This window comes from Hemicordylus capensis, chromosome 2, assembly GCF_027244095.1.
Source record: "Hemicordylus capensis ecotype Gifberg chromosome 2, rHemCap1.1.pri, whole genome shotgun sequence".
NCBI classification, from domain to species: Eukaryota; Metazoa; Chordata; class Lepidosauria; order Squamata; family Cordylidae; genus Hemicordylus; species Hemicordylus capensis.
Window position 1 is genome coordinate 254,135,639 of NC_069658.1, and position 22,298 is coordinate 254,157,936.

The window sequence follows — 22,298 nt, forward strand, 5'->3', positions numbered from 1 at the left end:
TTTTTTTAGCTTACAACTCCCATCATCCCTGGCTACTGGCCACTGGGACTGGAGGATAATGGGAGTTGTAGGCCAAAACCAGCTGGAGAACCACAGTTGGATGCCTCTGCCCTAGACCAAACAGAGCTCCCTGTGAAAGTCTTCTGCACCTCCTCCAATTGCTCAATATTTTAATACCTCAGTGTTTCTGTATTGTATTTCTAGCACTTTTTACAACTTTGATGCACAATCTCTGATACCCCATCATATGGGGTGATATGGTATCTCATCTTGGAGAGACCATATTACTCCTATACTAAAATAAATACATTGGCTACCAATAAGTTTCCGGGCAAAATTACAAACTGCTGGTTATAACCTATAAAGCCCTTAACAGCTTAGGTCCAGGATATTTAAGAGAATGTCTTCTTCACTAGGAGCCCCATCGCCCATTGAGAGCATCCAGAGAAGTTTGTCTGCAGTTGCCACCGGATCATCTGGTAACTAGACAAGGACTGGCCTTTTCTGTTGCTGCCCCGAGACTCTGGATGGAATACACTCCCTGCTTAAATAATGGCCTCCCCATCTCTGACAACTTTTAAATCTTCAAAGACACATTATTTCACCCAAGCTTTTAAACTAGAATTGTGGCTTTAAATATAAGGTTTGTATGTCTGTTTTAATTTGTTTTATGTTGTTGTAAACCTCCCAGAGAGGGAATTGGGGCAGTCTACAAATTTTATTGATAAATAGACAAATTAATTAATTAAAAGACACTTGTATGCATGGATCTGTAAAGCTGCATGGTGCAACTAGTGGTGTGCAAACAGATTTGACATCAAACGTGTCTGACATTGAACTGGTTCGGTTTGACCATTCGAGGTTGAACCGAACCACCCTGTTTGGTCCGACTTTGGACCAAACCCCACCCAGGGTTTGCGGTTTTTAAAATCACTTACCCCCTCTGGGGGACTTCCTCTAGGTTATGTGGGGGGTCCATGGGGGGGTTCCCCTTCCCCCCACCAGTCTCATTGCCACTCTGCTCTTCGGCCCATTGCCGCTCCTGTACAATGGGCCTCTGCATGGCCTGGGTGGCAAGAGGGCCAGCAGGGGGAGGGGGAACCCCCATGGAGCAACCCTGCCACCTAGAGGAAGTCCTCCAGAGGGGGTAAGTGATTAAAAAAACCTTTTAAAAAATTGTGAACGCCCCCAGACCGAACCAAACCTCGGGGTGGGGTTCAAGCGGGTGCCAGACTGAACTGGCCCAGTCCGGTTTGGACTGAAACTGAACTGGGCCAGCCGGTTCCATGCACACCCTTAGGCACAACTCCTCACATTTTTTTGGGGGGGAAGAAAGGACACTTTCATTGTAATGTCCATTTAGGGAAATGTCTGGCATGAAGTTGGCATGAAGTTGGCACCCTGCATTTTCCCCTGTCCCCACTCAGTATTTAGGGAGACCGGCAGGGGGAGAGGGGACCTCCTGGACCCCCCTACCACCTTGGACAACTCCTCCAGAGGGGGTAGGTTAAAAAAACCCCCAAAACCAAACACCTGCCAGATTGAACCAGGGGGTGGGTTCGAAGGGGTGCCGTACCAAACTGGCCCAGTCCGGTTCAGGTCTAGTTCGGACTCAAACTGAACCTGACCAGCTGGTTCCTTGCACATCCCTACTCAATAAAGGCTAATGATATACTTTTACGAACTCAAGGGGGTAACATTGGTCTGTTACAGAGGAAAGCATTTTTTAATTTATTTAACATATTTTATACTGCCCAAACCTCACGTCTCTGGGCGGTTTACAAGATAAAAAATAGAAAGTAAAACATTAGTTAAAAACACAAACAAGAAATTTAAAACACAACAGTTTAAAAATTTTAAAACAATATTCTAAAACAATATTAAAACAATATTAATTAAAAATCTGGGTGAACAGACGTGTCTTTAAAGACTTTTAAAACGCTGTCAGAGATGGCGAAGCTCTTATTTCACTAGGGGACGCATTCCAAAGCCTCGGGGCACCAGACGAGCCAGTGGCAAATGCAGACAGATGAAGAAGATGTTATCTTAAATACCCAGGGCCCAAGCTGTTTAGGACTTTATAGGTTATAACCAAAATCTTATATTTTGCCCTGAAACATATCGGCATTGGGCAGCCAGTGTAGCTCTTTCACAGGGGGGTGTCTATAATTGGGCGAACGGGTTCAAAGAACCCGAGCCGTGCCAATCAGGAGCCGCCATTAGCGGCCCTGACACCCCCCCCGCGTCTGACGTCAGACGCGGGGGTGGGAGTTTAGCTCCCGAGCGGGGGCCGCACAGCCCCTTCGAGAGCTAAACAAAGGCTGGCACTGCATTCGCCAGCCAACAAAGGCCGGCGCTGCAGGGAAGAGCCGCTCCTGGGCTGTGCTGCAAATGCAGCACCAGCCTTTGTTTAACTGCCGAAGGGGCCGCATGGCCCCTTCAGCAGTTAAGCTGCTTCTCCCGAATGGAGCCTCAAGGCTCCGTTCAGGAGCCAGACCACGCCCCCCCCCCCCCCCCGCGGCTGTCGTCAGACGCGGGGGCATGGCTATCCCCTGCATCTGACGTCAGATGCAGGGGGCGGGGCTATCGGGGCACCTGCCGTGGCCACACAGAGGCCGCCGGCGGGCTAGCTACGCCCCTTCTCCTTCAATACGGGAGTAATATGGCGTTCTCTTAAATACCCAGAGCCCAAGCTGTTTACGGCTTTATAGGTTATAACCAAAACCTCGTACTTTGCCCAGAAACGTATCGGCAGCCAGTGTAGATCTTTTAAGATGGGAGTAATATGGTCTCTCCTAGATGACCCAGAGACCAACCTGGCTGCCACATTCTGGACCAACTGTAGTTTCTGGACTACATACAAGGGCAGCCCCACATAGAGCGGAGGTTACCAGCAGATGTACCACTGTTTTGAGGTTGTTCATTTCAAGAAACAGACGCAGCTAGTGTATCAGCCGAAGATGATAGAAGGCACCTCTGGCCACTGCCTCAAAATGGGACACCAGGGAGAGGCTTGGATCCAGAAGCATCCCTAGACTGTATTCCTGTTCCTTCTGGGGAAGTGTGATCCCACCCAGAACAGGCAGATCAAAATTGTCTCTCGGGTTTTGACCCTGCAGAATGAGTACATAGTGTTCAATTGCTGAACACATCCTGCAAGCTAATGATATAAGTAACCAACAGGCATGGATCAACTCACATGAGAACTACTGTAGCAATACAGTAAAGCACATATTTACATGTGTGCATGTTCTCATGTGTTTGTGCTTGTTTTGTTTTCTGTGTGCATATTTGTGTTATGTTGTGTGCATGATTGCATTGCATATGCATGTATGTGTTTGTGTGGTGTACATGTGTGCTGCATATGTGTGTTTGCTTTTCTGTTTGTGTGTATCATATTTCTGCTAGTGTGTGCATTTTCAGAATCATTCCATACACCCCCCAAACCACCACTGCTCTCCCCCCCCCAACAGGGATGATGACACTTACTTTGCATTTTTGATTGTGTTTATTCAGGTAAAATGCTTCTAACCTTCTCTTGTGCAAAGAATACTACAGGGGAAAATGTGTGTAACAGCTGCCAAGCTTCCCTTTTGAGCACTCTTTTCATTCCTAGTGAAAAAAGCAAGGTTTTATCGTTTGTGCCACTCCCCCGCAACTTTGATGGTTGTGTCCAGGAATTCTTTCCAACAAATGCAGAACCTTATTAGGACCTGTGGTAATGCATAGAGAGAAAACATAGTTGTAGTAAGAACTACTCTGCCTACTTTCCTTTAGTCCTACAAGTGGACTAAATTTGGTCCAAATTTAGGCAGTTCACAAGTTAGGCAATTCACAAGTTAGCCCACTTGTACCTCAGACATTCATGTGTCCTCCATCTTGAATTGGGGTGGATGACATCATCACAAGCAATGAGGCGGGTTTCACGATCCGTGAGACTCGCTTTCCCCCAAACTAAGCTAAGCCCGCTCTCCCCGCAGACGAGTGAGCAGGGAGCCCTGGGCAGCCAGATTTCAGCTGCCCACATGATTGCTGGTTCCGTGATGGAGCTGGTGGGGGCTGGGGAGCTCGGGGGCCACACGGCCCCCAGAAGCCCCAGTATGCCCTGTGTGAGCACGCAGGGCATACTGGGGAGACCTCTGGAGCTGGGAGGCAGCTTTTTGCCTCCCCTCCAGGGGGCTACTCACGATCAGGGAGCCCGGTTTTGTGGAGCACTCGCTCCGCAAACCCGGGCTAAAGGCAGGGGTTCTTAGGCGGGTTACCCACCTAGGAACCACCGGGTCTGCAGCCAAACCCGGTGGTTCCCACGATCAGGAAAAATCAGGCTAGGCTTTCCTAGCCTGATTTTCCCCGATCGTGGGAATAGCCCCTATGTGTTTGAGGTGTACCTATGTGCAGCAAGTGGTGAAGGAGCAACTATGGACCTGCTCTCCTCCTTTTTAAAGGTGCCAGGAATGTGCTGCGAATCACTCTTCGAATTGTCATTTGTGCACATCCCTAACACTGCCTCCTAGCTGGTGAAGCAGGCAGCAGCTCTGACTGCTTCAAACGCCAAATGGTAATCCAGTTTTCAGGGATGACAAGGCAGCTAACTAGCTGGCACCTCCCCCAGGAGTAGCCTGCAGAGGAAGGAAAGCAAAATGGCACCATGCTGCTTTTTATCTTCCTTTTCCAATAGGAAATGAAGGAACTGGGTGGGAGATTTGAAAGCAAGAAGGAACTGGGACTATGATTTTAATAGAAAAAATGGAAAAGGTGAGAGAAGAGTGCGGTTACTATTTTGGCATTTTGCTTCAGGCAGTGGAATAAACGTTGCAGTCTGGCACTGCCTCCATTACTAATAGTTCCCTGTAGGTATGTTTTCTTGAGTATTTGACGGGAACTTCCTAACCACGTGGAATAGAGAAGTTTATGACAAACTAGCCATCTGTGTATACAGGGTTGTGAAACTGATAGGTGGAGATACATTTGGAATGAAAGATGACAATATCAACATATATTCATTGTAACATTAGATGGGTTTTAGAATCTCTGTTTAACCTAAGGTTGTCATGCCTCCAAGATTGGTCTGGAGTCACCATGAATCAACATAATCTCCAGTGGACTACTGAAATCAGTCCTGGAGATTTTAATTGGATTGATATTGTGAAAATATCAATCTGAAATAACGCCCCTCATGAATAGCTTTAGTCATTGCTGGAAAGTTTAACACCAACATAAAGGTATAGGAGAAGGAATGAGAAACCGTCTAAGTTAAAAGCAGTGGTGAAACATTAGGGCGGGCAAAATGCTGCTATTAAGTAGTAGCCACCAGCCATCCATGCTTAAAAGGACCTATTTAGTTATCAGGTATAGCACAAGGACTGCTCTCTCTTCTACCAGGATCATACAACAACATTTCTGGTACTTGATTTTTATTGGAACAAGCTGCTTTTGAGACTGTAATCCTCTCCTTCCTCCAACAATTAACCCTAAACTGAACTTCGGTGCAGTGTCCCTCAGGGTTCTGTATTGTCTCTGATGTTGTTAAACATCTACATGAAACCACTGGGAGAGATCATCAGGAGATTTGGTGCAGGGTGTTATCAGTATGCTGATGACACCCAAATCTATTTCTCCATGTCAGCATCATCAGGAGAAGGCATAAACTCCCCAAATCCCTTTCTGGAGGCAGTGATGGGCTGGGTGAGAGGTAACAGGCTGAGGTTGAATCCAGATAAGAAGGAGGTACTTTTTGTGCGGGGTCAGAACTTGGGAGATGATTTTGATCTGCCTGTTCTAGATGGGGTCACACTTCCTCAGAAGGAACAGGTATGCAGTCTGGGGGTGTTTCTGGACACAAAGCTCTCCCTGGTGTCCCAGGTTGAGGCAGTGGCCAGAAGTGCCTTTGATCAGCTTTGGCTGATACACCAGCTGTGTCCATTTCTTGAGATAAATGACTTCAGAACAGTAGTACATCTGCTGGTCACCTCCAGACTTGACTACTGCAATGTGCTCTATGTGGGGCTGCTTTTGTACGTAGTCCAGAAACTGCAGTTAGTCAGGTTGGTCTCTGGGTCATCTCAGAGAGACCATATCACTCCCATCTTAAAAGAGCTACACTGGCAGTCGATAAGTCTCTGGGCAAAGTACAAAGTTTTGGTTATAACCTATAAAGCCGTAAACAGCTTGGGCCCTGGGTATTTAAGAGAACGCCTTATTTGCTATGAGCCCCACCGCCCACTGAGATCATCTGGAGAGGTTTGTCTGCTGTTGCCACCGGCTTGTCTGGTGGCTACTCAGGGATGGGCCTTCTCCATTGCTGTCTGTCCCGAGGCTTTGGAACACACTTCATGCTGAAATAAGAGCCTCCCCATCTCCCCAACTTTTAAAAGGGCAGTCAAGACTCATTTGTTCACCCAGGCTTTTAATTAGACATTGTTTTAATTGTGTTTTAATTGTGTTTTAATAGTTTTAACATTTTAAATTTTAATTGTTGAAATGTGTTAATCTTTTTATTGGTTGTTTTTTATTGTCTTGTAAACCGCCCAGAGAACTTGTGTTCTGGGCGGTATAAAAATGTGATAAATAAAAAATAAAAAAATAAACACAAACCTACGGAGAAAAATCAATCTTTGCTTGCTTTGTTTAGGCAGCATGTGATGGCATCATGGTAGATGTTTAGATAGCATGTGGGGTAAGAGCATGGTGTTTGCAATCAAAACAGGAAACTAGTTGACTGAAAAGACGACTTCCTTTAACTTAACCTTGTCTAGCTAAAGGTCTTTCTACATGATCAGCTGAAGTATCCTCTAACCATCTGTAATCCTTGCACAATGCTTTCACAAGCCAGAGTGCGCAACTATGATATCCTGCCTGAACGTAAGAGACGTGGCTGGGGCTTGGCTTTCCCATTCACACTCCTTTGTCTTTTTTTTTTTTTTAAACCTGTCTGGATGTGTGCTTCAACACAATATAGGGAGGGTTTACAGACTGCAAACAATTTAAGGAGATGACAAAGCAGAGAACGTCTTGATGTTTATATAAGAATTTCAAATATTCAAAGTGCCTTGCATTCTTAATTTTAAGCAAAGTATTTAATTTATTATTATTATTATTATTATTATTATTATTATTATTATTATTATTACTGGCTGACACCCTGACTAACATGCTGCTAAAAAGGCACATGTTCAGCCCTGCTTCAGAAGCACAGGGGGACGGGGTTGATGTTGACAGATCCCGCCCCCCTCTGTATGGAAGTGCCCTGGAATTAGGTCCCTGAGGGCTGTGTGATCCTCACTGACCTACAGGGTTATGCAGAGTGCTTCCAGGGAGATGGAATCAGCAAAAATAACACAACCCTATGCACAAGAACCTCTGCTTCAGACATGGGGCTGCTGGCACTGCACGTGTGCTTTGCTAGCTGCATGCATGCAGCATTAGTCAGGATGTCAAGTCTTTGCTATCAATTATTATTGTCATCATCATCATCATCATCATCATCATCATCATCATCATCATCTTTGTGCAGTCAAAAGCCACAGAGGAATAAACGTTCTGTCTAGGGGAAAGATTGCATTTCCCCGGATGTGTTGTATTGCATTCTGAGTGCTCTGGAAAAGTGACAAAGTCCCAGCAGAAATGCAGTTTCAAGGAGGATGTGTGTACCATATGTAGGGCTGTTCTCACAACTGGCATTAGGACAGGAGATGCTGCTCTCGTGCTGGAGCTGTGTGTGCTCCCGATTGGCTATCATGAGAATTCTACAAGCAAGTTGGAAGCAGGGGGAAATGCTCCTCTGCATGCTGGGTACAGAGGTGAGCAACAGTGATGAGCCCAAAACTTACACCCAGCTCCAGAGTGAAGGTGGAAGGAAAGGACTCCCCGTGCCTCCCGCCTCTGTACCCCGCTCTCAGACAATCATTTTCCCCTCCTTGTGGTGCCTGGCAATGGGGCCAAGGGGGTCTGGCTGTTTGGGGCTATCAGGTCAGGTCTGGCCTCAGAGGCTAGCCTGGGGTATTGGCTGCTCCTGCTGCCTGTTACCACACACCATCTCCAGGAGCCTTTACCTAGTCCTGGACCTGGCTCCTTGGGCTCCCTCCTTGAGGACAGCCCTCATCCATCTGGCCCTCATACTGGACCTGCCTGCCTTTATATAGCAGGGAAGTCTCACACATGTTCTTGCAAAAGTTCCCAGTCTTGTCGGAACTTTCGCGAGATTTCCCAACAGGATCTCACCAGGCGGAAGTCTCACCTTGCGAGATGTCATCGTTTTCATCGGATGGCGAAAAGCTGCCTGGCTAAGGAGGCCAGACCAATTCCGTGTGTTTGGCCGCACCAGCAGTGGTGCGGTCGGCCAAAAAAGGAGGTGGAAATGCCCCTGAACAAAGGGCATTCTGTGGGGCTGGCAGAGTCAGATGCTCCGCGGCGGTCTCCAGAGGGCCCCTGACACTCCTCCTACCTTGCTTGTAGAAATCTCACAATGGCCGAGTGAACATGGCTCCCGAATGAGGTCAGAGGTTTCTCCTACCCTAATGCCGATCGTGAGAAGAGTTCTGATTTCTTTTTTTAAAGGAATGTATATAGCACTATAAATGGTTCACACCACACAAAGCCTTTGGATAGGGCAGTATAAAAATGTAATAAATAAATAAATGTGCTCATGGAACTTTTCAAGAGGCCATATCCCTGCCCTGAGGGGCTTGCAAACTACAGTTCAGCACAGGAGAGACCAGAGGGGAAGGAAATGGAAGCAGGGATGAACAGAACATGCAGAAAGTCCTTGCCTTGCCTGATGCCTCTCACAGTTTCTTGGGCACGGCACAATATGGTCTTCCAGCCCCACTCTGCTCAAGGCAGCTCTGTCACCTTACCCTGTTCTGTCAACTCCAGCTCAGAGCCACAGGTTGGAAGCTACTTGTGGGTGAGAGATGCAAAGCTGGATGCCAAAAACACCAGCCAGGAATTTATGGGTAGTGCGATGCACCCCACAGAGCTGGTCTTCCTTTCGGGGAAAAGAGCAGATATAGAGATATGGGATCTGAGACATTTAAGGGTATTCACACAACTGGGAGACAGGGAGGGTGGTGGGCAAGTGGGTCAAAGGCTGTCTAAACCTCCTCCCCAAATGATTACTTAATGGTGCTGGGGGTGCAGACCAGGTATCCCACAATAAACTGCACAATAGGTTTATTGGGGGATACCCAGTGAGACAGGCACTCTAGGCACCCAGCTCTGTGTCTTCCTGGGATGCATGCAGCCCAAGGAAACATACGATCCCAGCAGCCGGGCTAAGGGCATGATCGCACACTGAACCCTGGATAAAAGCTGGGCTTAAAAGTAGGGTCAGGCTGGGTGGAGTGTCAGGATCTGTATGGATCCCAGCGCTTCATGTGTGCAGCCTAACCCAGGCTAGGCTGTCCTTAGCCTAGGCTGTCCATTGTAGTTGTGCGTTGTAGTGAAAATGCGTCGTTGTGGATAAGCTGTGTTTCACGTAGCGATGGGGAGAACTCCCCCGGCCATGCTCAGAACTGGAGTTAGAAAAACAAAATGACTTCCTCAAAACTCAGAAAATAGCTTAGTTTATTCCAAATCGAATCCTGAGCCCAAATCAGACCCTGTTGTGTCCCTGATGATGTCTTTAGGAGTGCAGCAGGATCTGTTCTCTCCTTTTCCTCCAGGCTCCAACTCACTTAATTTGGTTGCTATTCTGGCGATGGTGGTCATGGTGGAGGATTGGAGGAAGGGAAGCCTCTCTCCCCTCTCCTCTGTCTGAATGCCCAAAGCACTGTAAATATATATCTCTCTCTCTCCCAGCCCTCTAGGTGTCCTGCACACAGTCATAGTAGTCTGGAAGTGTGTAAGAGAAGCAGTCGGGACAAGGAGACAGATCTCCTTCCGTCCATTTCACTACAGCTGGAGGAGCAAGAAAGGTCAGAATGAAGGGTAAGAGGAAGGAGGTTGTCCTTTAAAATGAGACCACACCCCAGGATGGCTAACACATAGAAAGAGAACAATATATACGGTTAAAAATAAAATGTTATTATATACACTATTTTAAAAATTATAAAGAACAATTGTGATTAAGTAAAGATTTTGTTAACTGGGTGACCGTCCCACTTTATCATCAATCAAAATGCTTTTAATCAGTTACCTAATCAAGCAGAACAGGCCAGTTTTACTGCTTGGTTTTCACAAAGTCTGAGGCTGACTGCGGCTTCCATCTTCAGTATGCAGACTTCCCTGGGAGTAAGTCCCAGATAGTGAACACAATGGGACCCACCTCTGAGTGAACATGCCAGGGACTGGGTTGTGCGTGACCAGATGCAGAGGGAGACAGGCTTTCTGTGCCTTTAATAGTTATGTGGAAGTGGGGATTTTCTTGGCTGCAGCTCTCCCTCACTTCTGTCAGACCTGCTGCACCTGCCACAGTTCCTACTTCTGAGCACCCATTAAAGACAACAAGCCTGCTTTACTGGGTAATCACTCAAAGGCTGCTGTCCTATAAATACTTCTTTGGAAATAAGCTCAATTGAGCTCAGATATATATACAAGGCGTAGATCCGGCTGCATGACTGACAACAAAAACATTTTGTACATCCTCTCTGTGGTGGTGTCCTACTCAACCATATATGATCTCACAAACACAGATTGCAAAACTTCCTCAGTTCTGTTTTCTCTAACAAGAACTAGAGTTGACTCTAATGAACCTTCCTCAGAACCTTCCTTCTGAGAGAAAGGAAAGATCATGGAGCCCTGGCAATCAACCATCCACAACTATAACCAAACAGAGAAATATGTCCAATAGGACCCAGGAACAGCAAAATGAGACAAGGAGACCTTTGCCTTCTATGAAAACCAACCAACCAACCATAAGGATGTTTTGGGTTGAAATAAAAAATGTATGAGTGAGGCATCAGGGGTCTAAGAGTAGGGATGTGCATGAATCGTGATTCAAACACTGATTTGCAGCACAGCCCCGGCATCATCAAGGGAGGAGAGAAGGTCCATACCTGCTCCTCCACTGCTTGCCACAGCTTCCTGTTTCGGTGGTGCTCCCCCCAGCTGCCCTCGCCTAATGACAGCACACATATGGAGCGTTTGGGGGAAAGGTTAAACATTTGTTTAAAATCAATTGCTTATCCATTTCTTTTGTGGGTTGGGTGGTAGGTAGCACCCATCATGCCCTACCTCCCTACCCACTTTGGTGTCCCTAGGAGCTGCCCATGGGGAACAATGGGGTGTTTTGCTGTTTCGCCAGGAGCTTCATCAGGGGCTGGTTCCCATCAGAACAGGACAAAAGTAGAAACGCATTTCTTATATGATCAAATTTCTCCAAGCATGTTAAAGCCTCAGGGTTTTCTACTTTTGTCTGGTTCTTATGGGAACCAGCCCCTGATGAAGCTCCTGGCGAAACAGCTGCATATCCTGGGGTGGCTGTCGTGTGATTTTCCCTGGTCTGCCTTGTCTTCCACCATCTTTCATTGCTAGTCATTGCAGAGCAGGTCGCTCACTTTCTTCATAGGAAGGAATCATGATTTGATCAACATGCATCTTCATCACCTCACTGAGTACATTGTTTCCTCTCTTTGGATTTTAGGACTCATCACCAGTACTGCATGTACTCCTCAGTTTCTCATTCTTGAAGACATCTTGGACTGTGTTTGGACACTTACATACACTGGTTTTTCATTTTTCCATTGTATTTAATTATTCTACCTGTTATTTTGTTATTGTATTTTTACATGTATTTTCATATGTGTTATATAGTTGTGTTTGATTATTTTGATGTGTGTTGAGAGCTGGATGCTTATACATTTATCATTATTTACCTTTTTTGTTCATGGAAATGACATTTTGTGCATCATTTACAACCAAGGAGAGACCTTTAAGCACCTCTTCCAAGATGAAGAGAGCTAGCTCAGTGTCACAGCATCTGCTTTGCATTCAGAAGGTCCCAGTTTCAATTCCTGATATCTTCAGGTGGGGCTGAGAAAGACTCTTGTTCAGAACCCTGGAGAGTTGCTGCCAATGGCAGTAGACAGTACTGAGTCAGATGAACCAATGACCTAACTTGGTATAATGCAGCTACCTATGTAGGATGGCAAACACTCCAGGATTGGCCAGGGGTCTACAAGAATCAGCATCAATCTCCAGGTAACAAATTGCCGCCCCCCCCCCCCCACTGAAAGCAAAGATGGAGTAGGGTTGCCATATTCTGGCTTTCCAAATCTGGGTGCCTAATTTGCATATTATATAAACTGGCTTTAAAATCATTTTTGAGCAGAATAGTGACTGCACGTTTTGCTCCATAACTCCAGTTCTACAAGGGCTAGAGCTTAACTTTTTTAAAAAAATGAAAGCTGAAATCCAGGTGAATCTGGATGGGCTAAGCAATCTAACCCTAACCCTAACCCTTAGGAGAGGAGAGCTGGTCTTGTGGTAGCAAGCATGACTTGTCCCCATAGCTAAGCAGGGTCTGCCTTGGTTGCATCTGAATGGGAGACTTGATGTGTGAGCACTGTAAGATATTCCCCTTGGGGGATGAAGCCGCTCTGGGAAGAGCATGTAAGTTCCAAGTTCCCTCCCTAGCATCTCCAACATAGGGCTGAGAGAGATTCCTGCCTGCAACCTTGGAGAAGCCACTGCCAGTCTGAGAAGACAATACTGAGCTAGATAGACCAATGGTCTGACTCAGTAAATGGCAGTTTCCTATGTTCCTATGTTCCTAGGTCAGATGCTTAAAATCTGGATTAAACCCAGAATTCAGGGGGGAATAACAACTAGAGATGTTAATGTTTTGATAATGGGGGTGGGGGTGGATCTCCAAAATGCAATAGCTTCAGTCAGAGAGCTGGTCTGAAGTAGCATTCAGTGGCTCATGTGTTGAGGGCACAGAAGTGGTAAGAATGTGCCTGCCCTGACATCACTACAGGACATCCTGACATGCTGTCAGGACACCCTTTAATTGCGTGAGGGAGCATTCATCCAAATTGCCCCTCTACACAAACTCCAAAGGCGATTCAGATGAACACCCCTAATGCGCCAAGGGTGTCCACCATCCACAGTGACGTTGGGGTGGGTGTGTTCTTTCATCACAGCCCAGACGGTATCACTTGTAGGGGTCCATGTTCATCTGAACTGGCCCAGAGTTTGAAACCCAAAAGTGAGCCCTCCACAGTCTGTTGTTACACTCTCCCCCTGGCCCAAGACATCCCCGCCCCCCTCGTGGAAAGTGGCAAGTGGGCCTGGCCCTAAAGAAAATGGGCAGCCCAGAAGAGGAGCACCTTTGGGGCCCTCCATTACTTTTTAAATTACATTTGTTTCTCTTTAATAATGTTCAGGCATGATCTGCATGCAGGATTTATCCTTGTCATGTACGACAATGAGTCTGGACACATGAATCTGTCAAATGTGTATATCCTAATGCCATATATAAGCAAATAAAATGAATTTATTTCCTCTAATCTTATAGAAGCACCTTAATTTTAATAACAACTTAGATGTTCGACACCTGCCAAGCTCAGAGCTCTAGGCCAGGGTTTCTTAACCTTTGGCCCGCAGATGTTGTTGGACTACAACTCCCAGAATCCCCAGACATGGCCTCTGTGGATGGAGATTCTGCGAGTTGCAGTCCAACAACATCTGCGGGCCCAAGGTTAAGAAACCCTGCTCTAGGCAATTGCCTGGGTCATCCATCCTGAAATGCCGGTTGGGAGGATTAGTGGTGACAAAAACTTATATAGGTTTTTCAAGTGTTCATATTGTATATTGGAAAACCCACTGAGTTTACAACATTAAAACCATTTACAGCAGTTTAAAAACCCTGGAAGGCCAGGCTCTCCTGAAGGCCAATAAAAAATTCAGATTACGGATTTCTGCCGAGAGTGCATTCCACAGTCCAGAAGAAGCTACAGAGAAGGCCTTCCTCTGAGTCGCCACCAGACGGGGATCATACAGAAGTAATAACCTTGACTCTTGGTTTTTTAATCCCCAATGTCAAAACAAAAGAAAATCATCCAACAGGCTGTCTTTTTTATGTTCAATTGACAACTGAAGTTCTACTTGATCCCAATGTCAGATTAGTAAAGTGCTTTTTACAAATTACATAGGGTTCAATAACGGTTGTACAGACAGAACGTCCCATTTTGAAGTGTACTACCTTTGGTTTTTGAAAAGCACGTTTATAGAAACTCCTCCTCTTCCTCTTCCTCCTCCTCTTCCTTCCATCCTGGCTTCACTTACTTTTATTCTGACAAATCCCCAGGAGGATGAAATTCTGGCTGGACTAGCCAAATCCAAACCTATGAGATGCATTCTCTGCTCCCCTCCCCACCATCACATTCACCCTGCTCCACAGCCTGAACAATGGGATGGGGAACTTCAGTTGTCTGAACTATTCCCAGAGAAGTGGCCATTTCCCCCCACCCCTGTTGCTCTGGGTGATGCGGTTCTCTGGTCCGGTGAAGCAGAACTTTCACCCTGCCAGGTGTGAGGCCACACAGAGCACCACCCTCCTCAGTTTCCGTCCTACAAGAGCTCAGCTTGTGGTAGAAGAACTCCCAGCCACTCTCCTCCCAGCCACTGTTCTATAGTTTTGTAAGCTCCTGCCCCCCAGCACCCCAAAAGTCACATCTTCCTTATGCATATTCTGGATTATTATGTGGGAGCATGATGTGCCTCCCACATTATGTGGAAGCATTATGTGGGAGCATTGCCCTACTGCATGAGTTCCATTTTTTGTTCTAATTGTGTATTATTATAATACAATGCATGCACTAAAATGGTAATTTTAGTAACTGTAATACAATGCATGTACTAAAAACGACACCCACCTCTCAATGTGTCATGGTCAGAGGCTTGGTTTTATTCACAATCAGCAGCTACGCGGGGCCATGAATTGGATCGGGACTGAGGTGCTGAACAAGGAAGTATTTACTTCCCTGCCTTTTCTCCACTGAAAACTTCCTCTGAAGCAGGTCTTTAACCTCAAAAGCGACATTTGCCACAATGGCAATGTTTAGGTTAAGTAGTCACAGTGTGTGTATCTGTGTGTGCATGTTTTTGGTGGGGAAATGGCTTAGAAGCAAAGTGTTGATGAGCCCTTCCCTCACCACCATGGGCTGCATCCCAATTATGGCACTGCATGGCTGCTACTGCATGGCTGCTACTTAAAGCCAAGCCTTTAAATATACAATGGCACATATAATGACAGGTGTGCTCTGACCCTTATTCTTTCTTCTAGGTTTCCGGAGAGAACTGAAAGTGGTTATATTTACAGACTACTGCTAGGTGCAGAGCCAGTTGGCTCAGAAAATGGACTGAGGTCCTGGGCTTGGGAGTCGCCAGACAGGGGCATAGCTAGGGGAGAGGGGGCCCATGTCTGTCCCTCTCCCCAGTGGCCCCTTGGAGCAGAGGCTTATCTAGGGAAAATAGCGCCTAGGGCAAGCACTGAAATTGCGCCCCCTGTCCAAACATCTGGCACCCATCCTTCAGATAACTTTACCATAATATCAGCTTAAAAATACAAATCTGAAGGTCACATACAAGTCACAAATCTGAATATGTGTACAGTGACTTGTATTATATTAATTTTTTTTAAAAAATTACCTGCCCCTTTGGGGGGGTTTCTAAAGCCGTAGCGGGGTCTGCAAAGGTTCCCCCTCCCCCCCACTGGCCTCTAGGGCCTCACAGGGACCATCTGAGCATGTGCGGTGGCCATATTTTTTTTAAAATGGCCGCTGAAAACAAAATGGCCACCGTGCATGCTCAAATGGCCTCTGTGATGCCTGACATGGCCTAGGGGCTCACAGAAGCCATTTGAGCATACGCAGTGGTAATTTTGTTTTTGGCAGCCATTTAAATTTTTTTAAAAATTTGAAAAAATGGCGCCCCCTTCAAGTGGTGCCCAGGGCACATGCCCTGCCTGCCCTACCCTAGATACGCCCCTGCCTTGGAGTGAGGGAGCTAATGGAGAAAATAGTGAAAGGTGGATCTGGGGGGCCCTTAGGAGCTGGAGGCGCCGGGTTCTTTGAACCCATCCGCCCAGTTATAGCTACACCCTTGTTGAGAGACCTTTAAATGATTTAAATGAAAAATCTTCTTCTATAAGCTTAGAGGAAGGAGATTTTGCTTTTATTTGCTGACAAATACATGCAGACTTACAGATCCATACGTCCCAAGGTATTATTTTCTCTGACAGGAAGAAATCCCGCATGCAGAATGTGCAGCTATGTAGTGAAGGAGGCTACAAATGGAATTCAAAAGCTTAACAACTAGAAGTGAGTGGTGATGATGCGCTTGACCCGTAGTAATTCAGGGTGAATGAGTTTTGTCTTGTCTCATACATTAGGCAGAGAAACTCTGAGAATTTAGGGAAATTGGCCCACCAAAACTGGCACAATGAAAAGTGGGTGTTTCAGCACTACCCAACACGCACACTGCTCTTTTTCTCTGTGTAAAAAGTTGCATGCACTGTTGTGAAGCGGGCTGCTCTACTTACATAGGAACATAGGAAGCTGCCATATACTGAGTCAGACCATTGGTCTATCTAGCTCAGTATTGTCTTCACAGACTGGCAGCGGCTTCTCCAAGGTTGCAGGCAGGGATCTCTCTCAGCCCTATCTTGGAGAAGCCAGGGAGGAAGCTTGGAACCTTCTGCTCTTCCCAGAGCGGCTTCATCCCCTGAGGGGAATATCTTGCAGTGCTCACACTTCTAGTCTCCCATTCATATGCAACCATGGCAGACCCTGCTTAGCTAAGAGGACAAGTCATGCTTGCTATCACAAAACCAGCTCTCCTCTTCAGCTTGGAATTGTGCAAGTGCAGTTGTGCAACAGAAAATAACAGAGGTAGCATTGTGCAGCTGCACCTGTGCATTTTAAAGCTGGAACGGAACAGGCCTGCAAGAGTGAGAGCAATGTTTGAGACACAGGCCAGCAGCACTGGCAGTGCTGAACCACATTTCACGGCATTGTATGTGGGCCACCAATAGTGTATATAGATTGTCAAGATGCTAGATTTCTGAAGGACAATTAATGACATATTTCTGATTAAAGGTTCCACCCTAAACATCTAAACATAAACAGAAGTGAGCCTATGAAACTCTCCCCTCTGCCCCGATGCTTTTTCAGTCAATCGATTGATGTTGCTACTCTTATCAGTCAACGGATTGCTGATGGTGGTGGTGGTGATAAGAACATAAGAAACATAAGAAAAGGCCCTGCTGGATCCAAAGGCCCATCTAGGCCAGTGTCCAGCCAACCAGGTGCATCTGGGAAGCCTGCATGTGGGAGAAAGAGGGCTACCAAGGCCCCCTCCCATGGGTGGGGGAGATAGGACACCAAAGCCCCATCCCATGGGTGTTTGCTAGCACCTTGTGTTCAGGGGCATGCCCCCTCTGAATCTAATGGGAATATACAGCTATCCAGGCTAGTAGCCATTAATAGTCCTGTCCTCCATGAACTTGTCTAATGATGATGATGATATGATTGATTGATTGATTGATTGAGTGCCATCAAGTCTTCAACTTGGCCTTTAAGGTCTCTCAGTGGTGCATTCATTGCTGTTGTAATCGAGTCCATTCACCTTGCTGGTTGTCCTCTTCTCTTTCCTTCCACTTTTCCCAGCATTACGGATTTCTCAAGGGAGCTGGTTCTTCGCATAATGTGTCCAAAGTATGATAGTTTGAGCCTGGTCACTTGTGCCTCTAGTGAAAATACTGGATTTGTTCTATGACTCATTTGTTTGTTTTCCTGGCTGTCCATGGTATCCTCAAAAGTCTTCTCCAGCACCAAAGTTCAAAAGCATCAATGCTTTTTCTATCTTGCTTCTTCAAAGTCCAGCTTTCGCATCCATAGAGTGTCATGGGAAAAACCATTGTCCAAACAATTCTAATCTTTGTAGGTATAGACACATCTCAGCATCTAAATATTCTTTCCAAGGCCTTCATTGTAACCTTACCAAGTGCTAGTCTGTGGTGTATTTACCCAAATCTGAGCCCCACCATTCTTTCCTGTTAAATAGTGTGTGTGTGGGGGGGGCATCTTCGATTCAGATTTCTCTTTCTTTTGGGGAAATACAGGAATAATCCCAGGTCTTGGCTGGTCAGGGAGGAAAGAATCCTATTCCTCCCTGAAGCTATGTACCCCCACTCTGGGTACTCCTCAAATGGGATCTACCCATGGTTTGAAAGCCATCCCTGCATTTTATATTTTGATTGACTTTGATTTTATAGTGCATTTTGTAAAGTTTTCTCATGATGAAAACTTGGAAGCTGCATTAAATGAGTTGAGGCTTTTATTCCATTTCCTACAATAAATCTGCATTCTACTCTATAATGCCAGTCAGTTTTCTGCACTGCTAGACTCCCCACTCTGCCAGCCATAAAACGAAGAGTCCTAGTGTCCCTGGCCCCAGCTTCATCCTTGTATGAATGAATTAATTAGTGAGCTTGATTTAAATTTCTGATATGCACCATCCTCACTTTGGGAGATCACAATTTAAAATGTATACAGCCACATGAATCCCAATCCACCTAAACCAGGGGTTCTCAAGCTGGTGTCTATAGAGAAGGTCCAGGTGATCTGTGGAAAATCTTTGCTGCCATGAATTTAATTTGCTTCCTGATGAGCCATAATAAAATTACTTAGTCATCGACAGGATGGACAGCAGGCATCCGAGGGTTGCTGTGGACTCCTAAGCAAGTCACAGGGCTGGCCCATCCATTAAGCAAACTAGGCGGTTGCCTAGGATGCCAAGTGTAGAGCGGTGCCAATGGCCTGGGTCATGTGCCACCTGAACATATGCCCTCTGCCCCTGTGGGTGTGCATGCATCTCCTGTTCAGTTGTTGGAGCAAGTGGGTGGGCAAATGAGCAGGCACTCCCCATCCTTATCGGCTGCCTACCCACACCCTCTCCCCGCTGCCTCAACTCACCACTCCTGCTGCTGCCAGCTGCTTCTGGACTTCTGCTATATTCTGTTTGTTTGATTGATTTATATACTGCCCTTCCAAAAATGGCTCAGGGTGGTTTACATCAAAACAAAAACAATTAAAATCAATTAACAATTAAAATTAAAACCAAATAAAACAATTAAAATCATTTAAACATTAAAATCATTAACATTAAAATAATTTAAAACCAACATTAAAAATGTAAACCTTAAATCTAATTAAAAGCCTGGGTGAATAAATGTGTCTTCAGCACCTTTAAAAAGTTGCCAGAGATGGGGAGGCTCTTATTTCAACAGGAGTGCATTCCAAAGTCCAGGGGCAGCAATGGAGAAGACCCATCCCCGAGTAGCCGCCAAACGAGTTGGCGGCAACCACAGACTAACCTCTCCAGATGATCTTATCAGCCGGTGGGGTCATGGCGAAGAAGATGTTCTCTTAAATACCCAGGGCCTAAGATATTTAGGGCTTAATAGGTAATAACCAGTACTTTGTATTTTGCCTGGAAACATATCGGCAGCCAGTGTAGTTCTTTCAACACAGAAATAATAATAATAATAATAATAATAATAATAATAATAATAATAATAAATAATTACAACATTTATATCCCGCTCTTCCTCCAAGGAGCCCAGAGCGGTGTACTACATACTTGAGTTTCTCTTTCACAACAACCCTGTGAAGTAGGTTAGGCTGAGAGAGAGGTGACTGGCCCAGAGTCACCCAGCAAGTATCATGGCTGAATGGGGATTTGAACTCGGGTCTCCCCAGTCCTAGTCCGGCACTCTAACCACTACACCACGCTGGCTGAAATAATATGGTCTCTCCTAGATGATCCAGAGACCAACCTGACTGCCGCATTCTAAACCAACTGCAGTTTCTGGACTACATACAAAGGCAGCCCCACATAGAGAGCATTGCAGTAATCCAGCCTAGAGGTTACCAGCATATGTACCACCGTTTTGAGGTCGTTCATCTCAAGAAATGGATGCAGCTCGCGTATTAGCTGAAACTGATAAAAAGCACCTCTGGCCACTGCCTCATCCTGGGACACCAGGGAGAGGTGCAGATCCAGAATCACCCCCAGACTGCGTACCTGTTCCTTACGGGGGAGAATGACCCCATCCAGAACCAGTAGATCAAAATTGTCTTCTGAGTTCTGTCCCCGCACAATAAGTACCTCTGCTTTATCTGGATTAAGCCTCAGTTTGTTATCCCTCATCCAGCCCATTACTGCCTCCAGGCAGGCATTTAGGAAGGTTATGCCTTCTGATGATGTATATAAAAGAGGTGGAAGTCCATGGGAAACACTTGAGTATCGGAGTGTCTCTCTGTGTTGGTGTGGGTGTGGGTGTGTATGCAGGTGCAAAAAACTTAAGAAACCCCAGCCAAAAAACAGCACGTGCTAACATCCCACACCCATCCTATGAATGTGTGTCTGTGGACTGGTTCACAAAATAATCCCTTGAGGACTGTAGCATTAAGTGGTAACTTACCTGTGTGAATGTGCCATTAGTTGGGATGCCATGTTTTCCCTTTACTGAATTTGTTCTCATGCAGGGGCGACTCTAGAACAACTAGTTTGGGGAGGCAAAGAACATTCTTTTGCTATACAAGTGGAACTCATTATCCATGGTCCCAGCACCCCCAGTTTCATGTATCTGCAGTTGGGCCATGTGCACCTGGCCTTGTTATTTGCAGATACAGATGGGTTAAAATCTGCTTATCCGCAGTTCCTAGGTGGCCGGAAATGACCTCCAAGGGTCATTTTCAGGCCACAATTTTGCTGAGCGGAGCCATTATGTAGCTGTTTCCTTAAAATAAATAAACAATTGGGGTTTGTCTCCCACATATGGGAGAGGGCACAACTGGGGGTTGGAGGTGGGCATCGCTGAGCAGATGGAGACCTGCAGAGCATCTATATAATTAATTCTCTTAGCCAGCATGCATGTCCAGGATTTGGCGGCGGAACTCTCGCGAGAGTTCCGCCAAGAGGAACTCTCTGTGAGAATTCCGGTGAGAGGCCCGGCTGACTCTGAGTGAGGAAGGAGGAGGAGAGGGGGAAGAAAGTGGCGGCGGTGGGTGGGTGGAGGAGGGGGGAGAGAAAAGCAGTGGTGACGGGCAGGCGGAGGGGGTAGAGAAAAGCGACGGTAGCAGGTGGGTGGGAGGGAGAGAAAAATGGTGGCGGCAGGTGGACGGCGGGGCCCTTCTTGGCCGCCCGGTGAGGCTCTGTGTGGGTGGAGGAATGGGAGGGGGGAGGGCTAGAGAGCTCAGGGCTGGAGGGAAGGGGAAGAGAGGAGAGACGGGGCAGGCGGGAGGGGGAAACAGGTGGCCCCAAAGTGCCGCACAGATGCTCTGTGCGGGGTCAGCTAGTGGTACGTTATTTCTCCAATTCCTGCCTCTCTCTTTTTTGGCCCTCCAGGAACCTAACCCCGCCCCCCCGCCATTGACTTAAGGTCTTGTTATCCCTGGCAACAGGGTGGGGTGCCACATTGACACTTCCCCAGCTTCAAAGCATGCAAAAGGGAAAAGTCGCATTGGGGGAAACAATTCTAAATGTGCCCTCTCCCATATGTGCCCTCTGTTCAACATCCCCTGCTGACTGATAATTGGCACATGGTCAGAGGGAGCAGGGCCTTTTTGGTTGTGGTGCCGATACTCTGGAATGTCCTCCCTGGAGAAGCTTAGATGGCTGCATGCCGTCCAGTGCCTGATGTAAACCTTGCTCTTTAAAGAGGCCTTTTCAGGAAAGCTGAGCTGAAGACCTGGCTCTTTAAACAGGCCTCTGGAGGAAGCTGAACCAAGCACTAGTTGTGCTTGCTGCTTTCAACCTAATATTTTGCCATGTTGTTTGATATTGTCTTGATTATCTGTATCTTTATACTGCTAGCTGCTTCTTAAGGGGAGAAAAGTGAGATGGAAACTTTAAAAATAGGTATATACATAAACAAATGGAATAAAGTGATAAGCACCACTGATGTGTATGTCTGTGTCTACTCACTCTGTGTCTCAATGTGTGTACATGTGCGAGTGTGCCTGCAAATGAGCATCTGAATGTATGTCCACTGGACTGGTTATTTCAGATTAAACAAGCACGTGACAGGGGAGACTATCGTTCAAATTAAACAGGACTGCCATCAGTAACCCAGTTTCTGTGCCACAACAGCTGATTTCACTGCTTCAGAAAAAAGCCTGAGTTTTGTACTGAGACTGCATTCTTGTGTGTCTCTTGTGAATAGGCCCCCACCCCATCCCGCCACCTTTTCAGTCCTTGTTCTTCTGTGGTTAGACTGTGGTTGAATGGAAACATCTGCTGTTTCATTTCTGGTTTGTACAAATGGGCCTGAATTTCCTGGTGGAAGCAGA

The 22,298-nt window shown here is 46.4% G+C and overlaps 1 long non-coding RNA gene across 1 annotated transcript in view; it reads left to right on the plus strand.

Annotated features, from left to right (window-relative positions):
- Positions 1-11,834, plus strand: part of LOC128347106 (uncharacterized) — a 37,125-nt gene extending 25,291 nt beyond the window's left edge. Inside the window, exons 2-3 of the long non-coding RNA XR_008317394.1 lie at positions 9,799-9,927; positions 11,582-11,834. This is a non-coding gene — a long non-coding RNA (uncharacterized LOC128347106). The remainder of the gene's footprint in view (positions 1-9,798; positions 9,928-11,581) is intronic.
- The last annotated feature ends 10,464 nt before the right edge of the window (positions 11,835-22,298 follow it).